General features: G+C 46.2%; 1 protein-coding gene across 12 annotated transcripts in view; it reads right to left on the bottom strand.

Annotated features, from left to right (window-relative positions):
• The window catches only part of LOC125449938 (tubulin alpha-1C chain-like), a 56,819-nt gene that overhangs the window by 36,480 nt on the left and 5,752 nt on the right, over nt 1–14,587 (bottom strand). For 6 of the 12 annotated variants that reach the window (XM_059643224.1, XM_059643225.1, XM_059643221.1 and 3 more), the window contains one exon: nt 8,780–8,835. The exons of 3 other annotated variants lie outside the window; for them this stretch is intronic. The gene's annotated coding sequence lies outside the window, so the exon portion shown is untranslated. Of the gene's footprint in view, nt 1–8,779; nt 8,836–10,309; nt 12,929–14,587 lie in introns of those variants that run through there. 3 more of the 12 variants (XM_059643223.1, XM_048525844.2, XM_048525842.2) reach the window with 2 other exon arrangements.

Raw genomic sequence — 14,587 nt, 5'->3', positions numbered from 1 at the left:
CACATTTATCTAAATTAAACCCCATCTTCCCCTCCTTGGGCCTTAATTAACGTCTTGTTATACACCAAGGTGATCTTCTTCATTGTCCACTACCACCTATTTTGGTGTCAGCTGCAAACTTACTAACCATACCTCCTATATTCACATCCCAATCGTTTACGTGAATGATGAAAGCAGTGGACTAGCATTGATCCTTGTGGCACACCATTGGCCACAATCTCTTGTTCAATTTTAACCAGTGACACTAAAGGAACAGCTGAGGAACGATGATAATGAGGTGTAGAGCTGGATGAACATAGCAGGCCAAGCAGCATCAGAGGAGCAGGAAGGCTGACGTTTCGGGCCTAGACCCTTCTTCAGAAATGGGGCAAGATCCACTGAGGTTTTTCCGGAGGAAGGAGGGTAACTTCTTCAGGGTAGGCATCCTTAGAAGAGGCTTCACAGTGGGGTTAAAATTGTTTCAGAGACAGTAGGAACTGCAGATGCTGGGGAATCTAAGATAACAAGGTGTATAGCTGAATGAACACAGCAGGCCAAGCAGCATCTTAGGAGCAGGAAAGCTGACTTTTCGGGCCTAGACCCTTTTTCAGAAATTGGGGAGGGGAAGGGGGTTCTGAAATAAATAGGGAGAGAGAGGGAGGTGGATTGAAGATGGATAGAGGAGAAGATAGGTGGAGAGGAGATAGACAAGTCAAAGAGGCGGGGATGGAACCCAGTTAAGGTGAGTGTAGGTGGGGAGGTAAGGACGAGATATGTCAGTCCCGGGAGGACGGACAGGTCAAGGGGGCAGGAAGAGGTTAGTAGGTAGGAAATGGGAGTGCGGCTTGAGGTGGGAGGAGGGGATAGGTGAGAGGAAGCACAGGTTAGGGAGGCAGGGACGAGCTGGGCTGGTTTTGGGATGCAGTAGGGGGTGGGGAGGTTTTGAAGCTTGTGAAATCCACATTGATACCGTTGGGTGCAGGGTTCCCAAGCAGAATATGAGTTGCTGTTCCTGCAACCTTCGGGTGGCATCACTATGGCACTGCAGGAGGCCCATGATGGACATGTCATCTGAGGAATGGGAAGGGGAGTTGAAATGGTTTACAACTGGGAGGTGCAGTTGTTTATTGCGAACCGAGGATAGGTGTTCTGCAAAACAGTCCCCAAGCCTCCACTTGGTTTCCCCGATGTAGAGGAGGCCAGGTATGGAAGGTTTGAGTTTTTTTTAAGGAAAGGCTGGATAAGCTGGGCCCTTCTAGGTGGTTGCCTGAGATGGAGACAGAGTGGTCCAGGAAGATGAGAGAGGTGTTAGACAGGGTCCAGGTGAACTTAAGGTTGGGGTGGAAGGTGTTAGTGAAGTGGATGAACTGTTCGAGCTCCTTGTGGGAGCACGGCACGGTGCCAATACAGTCATCAATGTAATGGAGGAAGAGGTGGGGTTTGGGGCCAGTGTAGCTACGGAAGAGGGATTGTTCCACGTAACCTACAAAGAGGCAGGCATAGCCTGGGCCCATGCGGGTACCTATGGCCACCCCCTTTGTCTGCAGGAAGCAGGAGGAATTGAAAGAGAAGTTGTTGAGGGTGAGGAAGAGTTCGGCTAGGCAGATGAGGGTGTCAGTGGAGGGGAAGGTGAGGCCTGTGGGTCAGGAAGCAGTGGAGGACATCTGCATGGGGAATGCAGGTGTATAGGGACTGGATATCCATAGTAAAAATGAGTTCTTGGGGACCGGGGAATTGGAAGTTCTGGAGGAGGTGGAGGGAGTGGGTGGTGTCACGGATGTAGGTCGGGAGTTCCTGGACCAAGGGGGAGAAAATGGAGTCCAGGTAGGTGGAGATAAGTTCGGTGGGGTAGGAGCAGGCAGAGACAATGTGTCGACCAGGACAGTCAGGTTTGTGGATTTTGGGAAGGAGATAGAAGTGGGTGGTGCGGGTTTGGGAAATGATGAGATTGGAGGTTGTGGATGGTTTGGGAGATGATGGTTTGGTGCTCGGGATTGGGGGTCATGATCCAGGGGACGGTAGGAGGAGGGGTCGGAGTGTTGGTGCCTGACCTCGGTGATGTAGAAGTCAGTGTGCCATACTACTACTGTGCCTCCCTCGTCCGCGGGTTTTCTGCTTAGGTGGGGACTGGAGCGGCGGGCTGCACGTTCTGCGGGGGGAGAGGGTGGAGTGTGTGAGGGGGGTGGAGAGGTTAAGGCGATTGATGTCTCAAGCTTCCTTACAGCTGAGGAACGATCATTGGACCCGAAACGTTAACTCTGATTTTGCTTCACAGATGCTGCCAGACCTGCTGAGCTTTTCCAGCAACTACTGGCTTTGTTCCTGATTTACAGTATCCACAGTTCTTCTGGTTTTGCTTTTCTAAAGGAACAGCGATCTGTTCCACATCAGGATCTCCTTCTCAGTTATTCTGGTCCTGGTTATGCCACCAACCTGTGTCGTCTTCCTTCAGGGAGTGTTTGAAGATGGAAAGGTTCAGGGAGCTTTACTTTCAGTTTAAAAGAGTGGAGGTAACTTTACTCTGTATCTTAACTCTTTCGTGTACCAGTCCTGGGAGTGTTTCAGTGGGACAATGTAGATGGAGCTTTACCTTCAGAAAAAGAGCACAGCAATATGTACTTTCTGTTCAAAAGAGCAAAGTCAGCTTTACTCTCTATCTAACCCCATTTTGTCTAACCCATGCTTCATTGCTGTGATAACAAGGTGTGGAACTGGATGAACACAGCAGGCTAACAGGCATCAGAGGAGCAGGAAAACTGATGTTTTGGGCCTCGACCCTTCTTCAGAAACGGATAGGAGTGTTTGATAGAGTTGAGTAGAGGGAGGATTTTTAAAAGTTTAAAGCTGTATACTTTCAGTTGAAAAGAGCAGAAGGAGCTTTATTTTTTTGTCAAACACAAAGTCCTGGCTGTCTTGGGAGTGACTGATGGGAACTGTGTAAGGTAGCTTTCAGTTTAAAAGAGTAGAAGTAGCTTTCCTCCCCATCCAACACTGTTGTGTACCTGACCGGGATGTGGTTGATGGGGAACAGTGTGGAGCGAGCTTTACTTTCAATTTAAAACAGGATGGGGAGTTTTTTCTCTGTGTTAAATCTACCCTAGGAGTGTTTGTTGGGAACAGTGTAGAGAGAGCTTTACTGTTAATTTAAAAGAGCTTTAGTCTGTATCTAACCCCAAACCGTCCCTGACTTGGGATGTTTGATGGGGGACGGTATAGAGAGAGCTTTATACTGTGTCTAACCCCATGCTATCCCTGTCCTAGGAGTGTTTGATGGGGGTGACGGCGTAGAGAGAGTTTCACTCTGTATCTAACCCTATGCTGTGCCTGGGGAACGTTTGACTGGGGGACACTGGAGCGGAAGCTTCGCTCTCTATCTAACCCTGTGCTGGGAGGGTTTGGTGGGCACAGTGTGAAGTGAACTTTAACTTCTGATGTCATCAACATGATGGCAAAATAGGGTTAGTGTGCTGGGGGTTCATCTGCTCTGACCACTTTTTGTTTTTTCCTTTCTTTACTGGTTTATTTCCCTTTACTCCTATTGGTAGCGGCGAGCAATCCCAATGCAGACTCGAGTGTGACGAATGGGCCCAGCACAGACCTTGTGGCAGCACCAAGTGAGCCCCTACTTAGTTTTCCAGGGCCAGGGCAGGATCTGACATTGGACTTGACGGATGCTAGGTAGGCCCAGCAGCGGAAGATGGAGCCTGAGGACTGGTGATTTCATGTTGTTTGGGTCTGGTTTAGACTGCAGCGCAGGCATCCTTGATGAGGAGCTGGCTGAGAGTGGCTGCACTGTCTTTAAGCTATCTCTCTGCTTACTCTTTAAACAATTCAAAATAGCACCGAATCACGGTAACAACGGAGAAGCTTTTCACTCTATTTTACTGTTTCTCTCACTGTAAATAGCATGCGACAACAAAATCATTAATTCATTCACAAGTAGAGAGGGCTTTACTCTGTATCTGTTTTGGGAATGTTTGATGGGAACAGTATAGAAGGAGCTTTACTCTGTATCTGACCCTGTGCTGTCCCTGTCCTGGGATTGTTTGATGGAACATTCTAGAATGAGCTATACTTGCAGTTTACTTCCAGTTTTACTTCCAGTGTAAAATTGTAGAGAGAGCTCACTTCCGATTTAAAAGACTTGTGGGAGCTCCACCGTCAGTTTCATAGAGCAAGGCTGTGTCTAAGCCCATGCTATCCCTGTCCTGGGAGTGTTTGACCAGAACAGTGTCGAGGGAGATTTGCTTTCAAATTAAAAGAGTAGAATGAATTTCAATCTGTATCTAGTCCCAAACTGTATCTCTTCTGGGATTGCGGAAGGAACTTTGCTCTGTATCTAACCCTGTGCTGTTTCTGTCCTCAGACTGTTTGATGGAGACAGCGTAGAGGGGGCTTCACTATGTCTAACCCCAAACTGTACTTCCCTGGGGACGGCTTGATGGGAACAGCGTGGAGGAAATTTTATTCTGTATCTAACCTGGGCTGTACGTTAATTTTTGGAAGGGTAAAAGGATCTTTGTTTAAAAGAATAGAGGGAGGGTTATTCTGTATCTGCCCCATGCTGCATCAGTAATGGGAGTGTTTGATGTGGGGAGTGTAGAGGTTACTTTACTGTGCATCTTAAACCCATACTGTCCCAGTCCAGGGAATGTTTGATTGGGGCAGTGTGAAGGTGGGGGGGGGGGGCTTTACTTTGTATCTAACCCCATACTGTATACGTTCTGTGAATATTTGATGGGGATAGTTAGACACAGCTTTACTCTGTGTATCTAACCCTGTGCTATCCTGACTTGGGAGTGACCAATGGAGGCAGTGTAGAAGGAGCTTTACTCTGTATTTAACCCTAAGCTGTATCTGCCTTGGAAGACTTTGAGGTACAGTTATGGAGGAAACTTTATTTTCAGTTTAAAAGAGTAAAGGGAACTTTATTCTACATCTAACCCTGTGCTGTCCCTGTCCTGGGAGTATTTGATGGAGATAATCTAGGAGGTGCTTTATTTTTCAACTTAAAAGAGTAAAGGGATCGTTGCTTTTGGGTCAATCAGAAAGGGAATTTACTCTGTATCTAGTCCCATATTGGATCTGCCCTGGATGACTTTGATTTGGACAGGTGCAGAAGGAGTATTACTCTCTTATCTAACCTGGTGTTGTCCCTGTCCTGGGAGTGTTTAATGGGGTCCGTGGAGAGATGACTTTACTCTGAATCTACCCCCACACTGTATCTGTCCTAGAAGTCTTTTATGTGGACAATGCAGATGGAGCATTATTCTGTATCTAACCACGTGCTGTTCCAGTCCTGGGGGAAGTGTTTAATCAGATCAGTGTCAAGGTGCTTTATTTTCACTATCCTTCCAGCTTAAATGAGTAGAGAGGGCTTTACTTTCAGTTTATAGTAGCAAAGGAAGACTGGTTCTGTATTTAATCCCGTACTGTTTCTGTGCTGGGAGTATTTGATGGGGACAAGTGTAGGCACATAATACTTTAACCCTGGTCTGTACCTGTCTTGGTAGTGTTTTATTTAGACAGTGTACTCTTTATCTCTACTGCCTATCTTAATTCGTGCTGTACCTATCCTGGAGGTATTTGTTGTAGATATGTTGAAGAGACTTTACCTTCAGTTAAAGAGTAAAGGGCACTTTACCCTATCTCTAATCCCGTACTGATCTATGCTGGGATTATTTGATGGAGTCCATGCAGTGAGAGCATTATTCTGTATCTAACAGTATGCTGTCCCTTTATTGGGAGTGTTTGATTGGGACAGTGTTGAGAAAGCTTTACTGAAGACCTTCAAACTGCACATAATCATTGGCAGAGTTATTCATTGCCCTGGTGCATGAATCACATAAAGTTAGCACTCAGGTAGAAATAAGGTTCTGGAATGCACTGCCTGGAAATATATTGCAGGCAGGTTCAATTCTGGAAGTTGAGAGGAGTATTAGACAGAAAAAAAACAAAAACAGAAATTGACGGTATGGCCCAGAGGGTGTGGCAACATCTGTGGAGAGAAATTAGAGTCAACATTTCAGGTCCAGTGATCCTTCCTCAGAACTGATAGTAGCTAGGGAAAAGTTGATTTTTATGCACAAGATAGGGTGGGGAGAGGGGGTGTAAGGAGTAGATGATAGGTGGAGATACAGCCCAAAGAGAGAGAAGAACAGTTAGGTGACAAAGGAGTGGAAAATGGCTAGGAGGGTGGGAGTGGATATGGGAAAGGCAGGAGATTGGCACTAGTAACAGAACCAGTACAGGTATGATGGGCCAAATGGCCTGTTTCTACACCATAACAATTCTGAGATTTGGGAATCAGAACTCATCTCAGTCATGTTTGGGTCTATTCTGGTCACTTAACTACCATAACGATCTTCATATCTGAAGTTACTCATTCCTGGAATCACTCTTGCAGATCACTAAATTAGTAACAATTCAGATTTCACCAGTTGTTGGTAGTAGGGCTTGAACCCATGTCTACAGATCATCAACATGGGCTTCGGTAGCAAGAACGGATAGGTCAGGTCAGGCACAAAGTCAAGTACAGTGGATGCCCAAAGGTTCAGGTCCATTGCTCTTTATAATGTCACAAACAGGTTTAGAAAATAATCCAGAAAGCTAATGGAATGCTGGCCTTTAGAACTAGAGGACTGATACAGAAGTTATGCCACAGTTATACTAAAGCCTGTTAGATCCCTCTTGGGAGTCTTGGAGGGAGTACAACGTAGATTTCCAAGGCCGATACTTCAGGGGTTAAGTTATGAGGAGAGACTATACAGATTAGGCCTGTTTTCTCTAGAATTTAGAAAGTTAACAGGTGATCTGATCAGAGTCTCAAGATTATTAACAGGCAAACACTAGGTAGAAAAAGATTTTCAACTGATTGGGGATTGATGAACTAGGCGGCATGATCCGAGAATTAGGACCAGACTATTCAGGAGAGATGTTAGGAAGCACTTTCACGCACAAAGGGTGGTAGATGTTTGGAACTGTCTTTCATAAATAGCAGTGGATACTGGATCAGAATCTGAGATAGACAAACTTTTGTTAAATAATGTTATTAAGGGATATGGGCCAAAGGCTGGTATATGGAGTTAGGTTAAAGATCAGAAATGATTTCATTGAATGGTGGAACAGGTTCAAGAGAATGAATGGCCAGCTCCTATTCCTAATCCTCAATCTACGCTAATACTCATCTCAAAGTCATGGGCTGTTATCTCACTGAGTACCCTTGTGTAATACCTTATCAAACGCCTTTTGGAAATCCAAATATATTACATCTATTGGTCTCCCTTTATCTATCCTACTTATTAACTCTTCAAGAAAGTGTAATAAATTTTTCAGGCATGATCTCCCCTTCACGAAGTCATGCTGAATCTGTGTGATCATAATTATGTATCTGTAAATGCTCTGTTGTTACATCCTTTACAATAGACTCCAATTACCAACTGACAGAAGCTAACTAGCCTATAGTGACCTGGTTTAGCTCACTGTCCAAATGCTACCTCGTTGGCAGACCGTGGTTGTTCAATTCCACAAGGGAAACCTAGTAAACAAATTTCCTCTCCACAGACGTCTCCACTGATGATTCTATTTATGTGCATCATCTTGTGCTGCATTCTTTTAACGTCAACCTTACCCAAGTTTAGAGACCTCATTCTCTCAGGCATTATCAAACACAGGAGGCTGTGGCGTAGTGGCAATGCCACTGGACAAGTTATCCAGGTCCCAGATTAACGTTCTGGGTCCGTGGGTTTGAATCCCATCCTGGCAGAAGGTGAAAACTCAATTCAATCAGGAAAAATTTGGAATTAAAAAAGAAACTACTGTTGATTGTTGTATGCAGTTTCTTTAAGGAAACCCATTGTCTTAACCTTGTCTGGCCTACACATGACTCTAGCCACAGCAATGCAGTTGACTCTTAACTGCCCTCTTGACAATTAGGGATGGGCAGTAAACACTGGCCTAACCCATGACGCCCAGGCCCCATGAATGAACAAAATTTTAAAATTGCGATCATCATACAATATTTCTTCACAGAATGACAACTCACCTATTCTGCCTTGTTTGCCATCACCAAATCAAAGGGAGTTAGTGGCACTGCACTTCAGGAAGGAAGTGAAGGTATGGAATAGGGTCCAGAAAAGATTGATGAAAATGTTTGAAAGGTTGAGGAACTTCAGTCACAAAGATAGACAGGAGAAGTTGGGACCGGTTTCATTATAGCACAGAAGACCAAGTGGAGATCTTGGCACGCAAAATTTTGAGAGGTTTAACAGACCAGATTGGGAGAATCCGTTCTCATTTTATGACAGGATCAAAAAGAAAAACCGAGGACACAGATTTAAAAGAGACTGACAAAAGAGAAAACGATGCAAGATAAAGCTATCTCAGGCAGCCAGCAGTTAGACTTTGGAAGGCGCTGCCAGAGATGGTATTAGAGAGGCAGATTCAATTGGGAATCTCTCATCTGAAAAGGATCAATGTGCAGGATTACAGGGAGAATGGCACATAATGAGCTGCTTGATCAGAGAGCCAGTTTGGATGTGATGGGTACAGTCACCGTCTGCGCTATGACAATTAAGACTGTGCCATTCAAGAATAGCTTGCTTCAGAAAACCTGCTCCAGACATCAGCCATTTTTGGGACTTGAGCCGTCACGAGTGCCTGTAAGAAAACTGGAGCTTCCCACGACAAATAGAGACTGACATAGCATCAGGAGAGACAGACGTCTTGCAAAAGCAGTATCTGATGGTCTGCGGACCACAAGTTACTTCTGTTGTTAACTCAACCTCCATTTTTTTCTTACCTCTTGCTCATCCTTCCTGGTGCCCACTTCTTTGCTCCGCTTCAGTAGTATCGCCCCTTATAAGAAACGTGGAGAGACAATGTGGAACATGACTAGGTGCTAATGAACCAGGCTACTCAATTCAAATACAAACATACTAGACAATTTATTCAGCTCCATTGTGCCCAATGATAGTTTTGGGACTTCACAGTATTTCAGCTATACCATTCAGAGATATTCTAGCTGCAGTCTGACTACCTCTTTTGCTCAGTTGTGCACTAAACTGACTCTCTGAAGAGCCAGGTGAGTACAATATGTTACTTTGAGTCATACAGCAGAGAAACAGACCCTTCGGTCCAATTTGTCCACGCTGGTCAAAGTTTTCCAGACTAAAATAGTCCCACTTGCGCACACTTCTTACTCAGGACTAGTGGTCAGAAGAAGATTGAGTGGAGAGAAGCTTTCAAATAGAGGGGACCCATGGAACCAAACCCCAAATCCAAACACAGCGAGGGTGAAAACAAGATCCCAGCGACATAGTCCTCAGGACAGGAGAAAGGCATTCAGCTCCTACTGTTTATTGATGAGATTGTGTCTGGTCTGTATCCTGACTCCAAATGCCCTTGTCTGACATAATAAAGAAAAAAAAGAACTCAGCCTTAAATTTACACTGATTAAATCAAACCTTCTGAGGCAGTTGGGGGACACCTGCGCCACTCTAAATGAAGAAAGGGCTCTTTTGACCATCTCGAGGTACAGCCACCAGCAGAAAACCTCTCTCCCTTCGCTATCAATGCTAATGATTCCTTGCAAACTCCTAAACAGACAGAATCACAGAATCTCTATGGTGTGGAAGCAAGTCACTCAGCGCATTGAGTCCAGGATGTGAGTTTGCTCGCTGAGCTGGAAGTTTAGTTTTCAGACGTTTCATCACCATTCTAGGTAACATCATCAGTGAGCCTCCGACGAAGCGCTGGTGTTATGTCCCACTTTCTATTATAGAAAGTGGGACATAACACCAGCGCTTCGTCGGAGGCTCACTGATGATGTTACCTAGAATGGTGACGAAACATCTGAAAACTAACCTTCCAGCTCAGCGAGCAAACTCACATCCAGAACCTCAACCTGAGCTACAAATCTTCTCAAAACTCGCTCGCATTGAGTCCACTCCAACCCTGCAAAGTGCAGCCCACTCACCTACCGTATCCATGTAACCCAGCATTTACCATGGCTAACCCACCTAGCCTACACAACCCTGGACACAATAGGCAATTCAGCATGGCTAATCCACCCTAACTTGCACGTCTTTGGACTGTGGGAGAAAACCTAGGCAGACACGGGGAGAATGAGCAAACTTCACACAGCTGGAGGCTCTAATCAAACCCTGATCCCTGGCGCTGTGAGGCAGCAGTGCTAACCACTGAGCTGCTGTGCCACCATGTATTGTAAGCAAGGCTTGCATTCTCAGGGTTATAGCCAGGTCCGCAAACACCGCTCACAAGTGTTATCTTTGGATACACATCAAACACATCATAACAACAAAATTAATACCTTTCAGAACCCCCTTGCCTTCCTAGTTGTTTTGTTTGGTAGTCTGATAGAGGATTTCTGATCAGTCACAGTGTGAAAGCTGCCTTTATCTTCACCACATTATCTTCAATCCGACTTGAACTATTGTTCAACCCTTAGTGAGAGTTGGGAAATTCAGCTTCTATTGCCACCATCCTGCAGAAGTTATTTAGAGTCCAAAGGTGATCAGGGACATACCAGCCATGTACCATATTCAAACAAACAGAAGCAAGAGTTTTCAAAACCTCTCGTAGTGGTATGCACTTATAGAAATAGCACCTTCAACTGTGCAACATTCCAAGGCACACTGCATGAGACAAACTCTGACACGCGAAATGCGTATGGAGATGTTAGGCCGGGCAGTCAAAAGCTTTGGTCAAAAAGGTAGGTTTGAAGGACAGCCTGACAGGAGGGACAGACCATAAAACTAAGACAGATAAGGTAAATGCGAGGGGAATAAAAATCAGAAGTGACTGCACTGAGACACAGTGAGAATGTGGGACGCACAACCACATTACGATTGAAACAACTATTACAGATGACTATAAGGGAACCTTAGAAACACAAGGGAGAGAGGACAGATTGGTGGGGTGAGACAATAGACAATAAGTGCAGGAGTCGACCATTTGGCCCTTCGAGCCAGCACTACCATTCATTATGATCATGGCTGATCATCCACAATCAGTATCCTGTCCCTGCCTTATCCCCATAACCCTTGATTCCACTATCCTTAAGAGCTCTATCCATCTCTTTCTTGAAAGTATCCAGAGACTTGGCCTCCACTGCCTTCTGGGGCAGAGCATTCACCACTCTCTGGGTGAAGAAGTTACTCCTCAACTCTGTTCTAAATGGCCTACCCCTTATTTTTAAACTGTGTCCTCTGGTTCTGGACTCCCCCATCAGCGGAAACATGCTTCCTGCCTCCAGAGTGTCCAATTCTTTAATTATCTTATACGTCTCAATCAGATCCCCTCTCATCCTTCTAAACTCAAGTGTATACAAGCCCAGTCACTCCAATCTCTCCACATATGATAGTGAGGCACCAGCACTGATCACTTAGGTTCAGTGGATTCCTCCTGTGCTGATTCTTTTAGAATCTGGTATATTCTCTAACAATAGGCAGAAGAGTGTCAAGAAATCAGAGACCTTCATTTTTCTGAGCTTCAGACAAGACATCAACATTCCACATCATGCAAGTAGGCAAGGATGGACAGACTATGAGCGGGCAAGAGGCTGGGTGGGTGGGTACCACCACGATGAGGCAAGGGGCTGGGACTGAACTGCCATGAAGGGGCAAACAGCTAGAACTATACCACAGCAAAAGGGCTGAGACTGTACCACTGTGAGGGGTCATGAATTGGGATTGTACCACCATGAGGAGGCAAGGGGCTGGGACTGCACCACTATGAGGTAGCAAGGAGCTGGGACTGTCCCACTGCAAGGGAGCAGAAATGAAGATGGTACCACATGAGCAGATGGTGTCCCTTTAGGTTAAGGTCAGGTTTGGGTGACTATGCAGAGAAGCATTCAGTGGGAAGAGGAAATCAGATTGGGTCTATTAATTGGCATGTGCCAAGTATTAGAGATAAGAAGCACTAGGGTGAGCCACAGTGGCACAGTGGTTAGTACAGCTTCCTCACAGTGCCAGGGGCCTGGATTCGATTCCACCCTGGGGCGACTGGCTGTATGGAGTTTGCACATTCTCCCCCATCTCTGCATGGGTTTCTTCCGGGTGCTCCAGTTTCCTCCCACAATCCAAAGATGCGCAGGTTTGGGTGGATTGGCCTTGCTAAATTGCTCATAGTGTTCCGGGATGTGCAGGATAGGTGAGTTAGCAATGGGAAATGCAGGGTTACAGAGACAGGGTGGGGGAGGGGGGGGGGACTGTCTGTGTGGGAGGCTCTTCAGAGGGTCTGTGTCGACTCAATGGGCTGAATGGCCTGCTTCCACACTGCAGGGTTTCTGACGACAAGGTGGCAATCCATCCTGCATCAATCTGTGGCAGTCTCGTGAAAATAACCAGTGGAGGTAGCCATCTGGCGCTGAGGAACTTTCCAGCAGGACGCAGGTTTCTGACTGGATTCACTGAGTAATATCACAAGCTCACAGCATACAGTACAATCCTTCTCACTTTGCACAGAGTCTCAGTATGGCAAAACATCGATGATCCTGCATTTGGAGGGGAAAGGAGTTTCAGAAGTGTAAAGAGATGTCCTGGCCAAATATGCAAGGCTGAATTTACCGGACAAAGAGCATCTTGGGAGATGTCCACGTAGGACATCAGTCACCTTGGTTCCCAACTACTGTTCCGATCCCCACAGGCAACTGAGAATCAGAAAAGTGGAGCGAGGCAATCTGAAAAGGTGACACGATCTTTTAAAAGAAAACTCCAGCAATAGTTCAGTGAATGAGATTTCAGGTTCACAACGGTTCCATTTTAGGGGCTGGAGTTTGACTGACGGACAGTAACCACACGGTTGTTCCAGTACTCCGTCCAAAACGGACAAGGTTTAACCTTGTGACAGGGTGGGGTTCACCGTCCGTCACCCGCTTTGCAGAAATTTAGACATCCCGGAGATTCAGCACCACGGGAAGTCTTGAGTTAACGAGCGGTGGTCCAAACAGGCCCCGACCCGCTGTGAGTCCGCTGATGCCTTATCAAGTGGCCAGACGTGTAAAACCGTTTCTTGCAGACGGCACACTCAAAGGGTTTCTCCCCTGTATGGATTCGCTGGTGCACTCGCAGGTCGTTGCAGGTGGAGAAGCGTTTCTGGCACACGGTGCACTCAAAGGGTTTCTCGCCGGTGTGAAACCTCCGATGCCGGGTCAGGTTGCTGGACTTACTGAAGCACTTCTTGCACACAGCACACTCGAAGGGCTTCTCGCCAGTGTGAACCCGCAGGTGCCTCTTCAGCAGGCATGCCCAGCGGAAGCCCTTGCCACAGACAAAGCACTGAAAGCAGTCATCTTCCTGGACGCTGGGAGCCTGCTGGCCCATCCCGTGGCCTTCCGAGGATCCCGGCTGATCGCTCAGCAATACTTCCGTCTCTTTTCCCATTTCCATTGTTTCCCCCCAAGATGTCGGAACTCCGTATCCCCAGACCTGGAATACACAGGACACATCAATGAACAAGACAAGTCCCCACTTCTGAAGAAGGGTCTAGGCCCGAGACATCAGCTTTCCTGTTCCTATGATGCTGCTTGGCCTGCTGTGTTCGTCCAGCTCCACACCTTATTATCCCCATTTCTTTTATTCATTTGTGGGATATGGGATGTTGCTGGCTGAGCACAGCATTTACTGCCCATTCCTAGCTGTCCCTCAGGTGGGGACGGCGAGCTGCTTTCTTGAACCATTGCAGGCCACGTGCTGGAAGTGAATTCCAGAAATTTTGACCCAGTGACACTGAAGGAACAGCCATCTATTTCCAATGGAAACAGGAATTGCTGGAAAAGCTCAGCAGGTCTGGCAGCATCCGTGAAGAGAAATCAGAATTAACATTTAAGGTCCAGTGACCCTTCAGACCTGCTGAGTTTTTCCAAAAATTCTTATTCTTGCTTCTGACTTACAGCCTCTGCAGGTCTTTCGGTTTTTTGATCTAATTCCAAATCTAGAGGATTCGGAGCTTGCAGGCGGAGGCATTTCCACGTATCTGATTCCCTTGTCCTTCTAGATGGAAGTGGTTGTGTATTTGGAAGATGCTGTCTAAGGATCTTTGGTAAATTTCTGCAGTGCATCTTGTAGATAGTACACACTGCTGCTACTGTGCGTCAGTGGTGGAGGGAGTGAATGTGCCATGAATTAAGTGGGCTGGTTTGACCTGGGTGATGTTGAGCTTCTTGAGTGTTGTTGGAGCTGCACCCATCTGGACAAGAGGGGAGTATTCCATCACACTCCTGACATACGCCTTGTCAAATATAGATAGACTTTATGGAGTCAGGAGGTGAGTCACTCACTGAAGTATTCTTAGCCTCTGACCTACTCTTGTAGCCACTATTTATACGGCGAGCCCAGTACAGTTTCTGGTCAATGGTGACCTTCAAGATGTTGAGAGTAGGAGATTCAGTGATGGTAATGCAATTGAATTTCAGGGGACAATGGTAAATTCTCTGTTGTTGGAGATGGCCATTGCCTGACATTTGCATTGTGTGAAAGTTACTTGTTATATGTAGATGTTGTCCAGGTCTTGCTGCATTTGAACACGGACTGCTTCAGTATCTGAGGAGTCACGAATGGTGCTGAACATTGCGCAATCATTGGCG

This window comes from Stegostoma tigrinum, chromosome 49 (genome assembly GCF_030684315.1).
Source record: "Stegostoma tigrinum isolate sSteTig4 chromosome 49, sSteTig4.hap1, whole genome shotgun sequence".
Classification (NCBI taxonomy): domain Eukaryota; kingdom Metazoa; phylum Chordata; class Chondrichthyes; order Orectolobiformes; family Stegostomatidae; genus Stegostoma; species Stegostoma tigrinum.
Note: the sequence above shows the minus strand (reverse complement) of the source record. Positions and strands in the feature narration are given on the sequence as shown.